The sequence below is a fragment of the Trichechus manatus genome, unplaced genomic scaffold, assembly GCF_000243295.1.
Source record: "Trichechus manatus latirostris isolate Lorelei unplaced genomic scaffold, TriManLat1.0 scaffold00271, whole genome shotgun sequence".
Classification (NCBI taxonomy): domain Eukaryota; kingdom Metazoa; phylum Chordata; class Mammalia; order Sirenia; family Trichechidae; genus Trichechus; species Trichechus manatus.
Genome location: NW_004444207.1, coordinates 2,135,979 through 2,141,525, shown reverse-complemented (window position 1 = coordinate 2,141,525; position 5,547 = coordinate 2,135,979).

The following is a 5,547-nucleotide window of genomic DNA, read 5'->3' as shown; positions in this document are numbered from 1 at the left end:
TTCAAATCCCCCAGCCACCCCTTGGAAACCCTATGGGGCAGTTCTACTCTGTACTATAGGGTCACGATGAGTTGGAATCGACTCAATGGCAATGGGTTATATATATGCATATATATATATAGATAGAGAGAGATTTATCTCCAGGAAATTGTTCACTTGGTTGTAGAGGTTGGTAAGTCCAAAGTCTGTGGATCTGGGGTCAAGTTGGAGGACTCTCCTGAATCATGTATCTGCAGGGGCTGACAAACCCAAGATCAGCAGGTCAGACGGCAGGCTACTGGCTCAAGTCCCAAGAACCAGAGGTCAGATGATGATGAGCACGATGCAGGACCCAGAATAAGCAGAAGCCAGTGAGCTTTGCCAGAATGTCCATAAAGAAATGGATGAAAGTCAAACCCCCCAGGAAATCCCCCTTACAACTGATTGGCTAATCATATCAGAGCATATCATGGAGGTGATTTTTCATCACAAAATGGAGGATAACTACATCATTACATAACTGCCAAACTGCATCATTACATAACCGCTAAACCACTGAGAATCATGGCCTAGCCAAGTTGACACACAATCTTAACCATCACACTATACTACTTAGCTCACCACATTGAGACCACTCAGGTGCCTTTTACTGCTTTGTGTAGTATCTGCCTGTTACAGATGGCCATCAGTTTCAGATTAAAACCAGTTTAGTGAATGCCTTATTCTCTCTTCCCTTAGTCAAAACAATAATATGAATGGAGAATGGAAAACAAAATTTGCCTGAGAGAAAATTTCCAGTTTTGGAAGGAAATTAGCATGTGGATGCATGTTAATTATCATGCACTGGGCTGGTATCTATGCAATTAATCTTCATAAACGCCCAATTCAGTAGAAAGTATATTCATCATCACATATGAAATAAAAATGATAAATAAGATAATAGACATTCAATTTTGCAACTGTAGACTTTATGTATGCTGTTTGATTTATCAGTATGCTATAGTTCAGTAACAATGTTCAGCCTTGGGTATATTGAGAATGCCATTTTGAGATAAGTCTTGGATAAGGACAACTCAGAAGAGAGTAATCACTTTTAGGAAGCTCTCTGCCACCTTTCCATACTTCCACCTCCCTATCATTGTGTGCCCTCTTGTCTGCATTCAACTTCTCTTGAAAATGGCTTAATATTGGTATTACCATCTTTTTACTCTCCAAAGAAATTATTTCATTTTATGGAAATATTCAATTTGACAAAATGATTATCATAATTGAAACACTATCCTTTGGGGCTGGGGACATTTAGTTGACAGAATGCTGGAATGTATTTAACAAAAAAAAATTGATAACCTGTCAAATCACACTATACTGATAATAATATTATGCAGTACTACGTTTAATTGGAAACCCTGGTGGCATAGTGTTAAGTTCTATGGCTGCTAGGCAAAAAGTCGGCAGTTCGAATCCACCAGGTGCTCCTCGGAAACTGTATGGGGCAGTTTTACTCTGTCCTATAGGGTCACTATGAGTTGGAATCAACTCAACAGCAGTGGGTTTGGTTTTTTTGGTTTTATGCTTAATTGGGTTCACTAGGGTGGTGCAAACAGTTAAGTGCTCAACTACTAGTCAAAGGTTGGCTGTTTGAACCCACTTAGAGGCACCTTGGAAGACGGGCCTGGCAATCTGCTCATGAAAGGTCACAGCCTTGAAAACCTTACGGAGTAGTTCTACTCTGCATACATGAAGTCACTGTGAGTCAGAATGACGTGGGGCAACTAATAACAAAACAACGACTACAATGCTGGATTAACATATGAGTTTTTGTGGAGAAAAAAATCTCAGCCTACATTTTTGTTTTTCACTCTGTCTTACGAAGCTTGTATCCAGGATTAGATTGACTGAACAAAAATATACTAGTGCCAATCATTGCTCCCATTCTGTGCCCATTTCTTCCTGTGTTCATCCTTCTGTCTCCCTTCTTCAGAGTTCTAATGAGCCCCTAGGCTCCTTTTCCCCATCCCCTATAAGATTTTATCTCAGATATGATCTAATTTAAGTCATCTACACTTTAACGTCGATGTTACCCTTGAAACAATAGTAGCTGTAACACATTAAATTATCTTAAGATACCATATTTCATCTAAGATGAGTCATCAATTCCTTATTCCTATACTTTTAAAATGTTAACTCAAATTCTGGTACAAAAAAGAGCTGTCCCTATTATAGAAATTTCGGGCATCACTGAGTAAATCACCTTATGTAAGGGCTTTTATAAGGCCTTCTCAGAGATTCTAAAATAATATCCACAAGGTGGCCACCTGTTCTACCCATATATGTCAGTCATGGTTGCTGTCTAATCTGTGGTTAGAACTAAATTATGTGTGATTGAAAGAATTTATATGAAGTCCAATCAACCCCTCTCTCTAATAAAATGCTAGGCATTCATAGCCTGGTGACATTGAGAAGTCTGATTGTTCTCCTTTAATCTCTGAAGCATTCACCCATCAAATCAACCACCCTGGAATAGCTTCAATTTAACTTGAATAGAAAGGAGTCTTTTTCTCTAACTGCATATTCTTTCCCTTCTTCAATATATGTTTATGATTTTGTGTCAAATTTTAGAGAATTAAGATTATAAACACATACAAACACAAGAAAGAGATACCTGAGGCAAGTTTATGACTAGAAAGCAGAAATGTAACTATGCTTTGATCTCAATTACTTGACTTTCCAGGAGAATATGCTTCATGTTTTAGAATTATTTAAACAAGTGATACAATTTTTATTTTACCTTGCCTGGATTGACACAGTCTAAGTCTCCACGTTACTTTGAGCTGTAAAACTTATTCTGGAGTTTACACAATACAGCTAAAGACCTAATCTGAACCCATAAATGTAAAAGATAATGAGGATTTAGTATTTAAATAGGTGTTTTATTAATACCACTATATGTTTTTACATTAACTTTGCTCAGCATTTCCATAAATTTTTTCACAAATAAAAAAGAAAAATGTCACTCACTTGCAAAACCTGACATGTAGATAACAGATGACTGTGGGGTTTTTTTAGAGTAAAAAAAGCGTTAAGAGTGAGGCATACCATCTATTATTTTGCCTTGCCCTCTTTATCATTTTCCATCTAAACAAAAAAGTGATGTATTACAGTAAAATAGCCCCCTTTGTGACATTTCTGATGTGACTATACAATTTCAACACCAGGGTGGTTCCTTTTCGGAATTGAATGAGACACACTTTAACATTTCACCAATTCCATGTTTTGGAAATGAATCCGGCAGAAATTCATTAAGCCGCTGCATACTTTCTAAGTATCAGAAATGATCTTATTTCAATGATAAAAAAATCTGAGAGGTGTCCTAAAATACACATAGATGGATAGTAATGGCCACAGCAGGAAAGACGCATTAGCCAATTAATATGTCCATGCTCTGCTAATTGTAAAGAAGGAACTGAGTTTCTTTTACACATGTTGATGTTTTTGTGGTAGAATTTCAAAGTGTCAGTGAACACCCCTTTCCAAAAGGGCCCTCCCAAGACTGCCTCAGTGAGCACCTGGCTTCTTTTCTTCATTACACAGTCGCAATTTCTATGAATTATTTTGTGCTCTTTGAATATTTAGCATAGAGCCAAGTGCTTTTCGAATTTTGCCCCATAACGGTGCTACTATACCCATTATATAGGTGAAGAATGGAGGCATAGAGAGATTAAAAAACGTGTTCCAAACAACATATTTAATAGTGTGAAGCTAGGGTTGATATGTGAATAAACATGAACCAAAATTCTAGACTTTTAACCAGTTTTGAAGCTGGGGACTTCAGATGAACACATTTTGATAAGTATATCACGTATAATGAACTATAGTTTATGACCAGAGAAAAACAATGTTTAGCTGAGAAAATTATAGTAGTGACAAAACTCTACTTTCTAAATTTGCAATTTTCCAAATATTATTTCCTACCATTATTAAAATCAAATAGATAAGTGTCATTATTTTCAAAGGAAACTATTTTTTTCTAGTATTAAATAATATATATAAAGTCATGCAGCAATAAAACATCTCTGATGATTGAGAAAACTGGGAAGTTCCCAGACCTCACTAGCCTGGGGAGAGGATTGACATAGCATTAATCAGTACTCTAACCCTCACTTCTGAGGCTACCCCCATTGCCTGATAAACATCCACTATCCTCATCTGCAATCTGCACCCTCCCCCTCAAGACTGGTTCCTGTCCCTGCCTTCCCTCTCGTCAGTCACTGACCACATCATAGAACTGCCGTGCTCCAAAGTGACTGTGAGCTGTGCTCATGTGCCTTTCTGGCACTTTGCTTCAAGGTGAACATCACATCTCAGTGTTGCTGAACTTGGGGAAATGCTTTCAAACCTGATATCTTTCTAAGAACCTTGTTCATTGTTCAGTGTGAAGTTGCTAATTCCTCTTGTTGAACCCTTTCAGAGACATCTCATAGAAAACACACTTAGGTCCTAAAATAATTAAATATTTTGGTGTTATGTATACGTAATCCTTCCTCCAAGAAATGGAGATACCACAAGAATGACGGATTATGAAGTTTCAATAATAATCCTGGATTTCACTCAAAACTATTTCTCACCGCATATGTCCAGCATCTGTATTTTACATGAAAGAGATAAATCACAGCTGGGCTGGATAAAATTGAGATTAAAGAAAGCTAGAAATAAATGACCCTGCACCCCAGTCTTCGTCCCTACGGTAGCACCCAAAACCAAGCAAAACCAAACTCATTGCAGTCGAGTCAATTCCAACTCCCAGCGATCCTAAAGGACAGAGTAGAACTGCCCCAAAGGGTCTCCAAGGAGCGGCTGGTAGATTCGAACTGCCAAACTTTTGGTTAGCAGCCTAGCTCTTAACTACTGTGCCACCAGAGCACCATAGCACCCAAGGCACACATAAAATACAGGTGAAAAACCACTAGTCTATAGCACTAATTTATATTTTTGAAATGTGTAGTATTTATATATTTCCAATTAGATGGCATTTCCCGAAAATCAAGGATCCTGCCTTATAACCTTCTCATGATATGGAGACACAAAATGCACTTGATAATTCGATTTAAACATATGATTAATGTGGTTCAGGAATGGCTTCCTACTTAAAGTCCCAATACCAAAACAGAACAAAACCATTTTTGTTCAATAAGAAATGTCCAGCTTAATACAGCACTTGTGAATAAGAACATTATTAAAAAAAATAAACATTTGGTTAAACAATGTAAAATATTTTTACTTTTTCTTAATCGATTACAGAGGTACACTTATAGTAAGGCCATTTTTAAGTAGGTGTTGCTATTTCCAAAACAGCATGTTATAAACAATTCTCTTTTCACAGTTGAAATAAAAACCAGTAATGAATAATCTATGGCCCATGGCGAGGCACCCACAGGAGAGGCAAACAGTCCAGCCATCTAGCATCCTGATGGACCCTTCATAAATAGCATGGGACTGTCAGATTTAAACCAAGTTTAGAGGTAGAGTGTAGCAAAAACAATAGGACATGCTGAGGACATGGGCATTGGT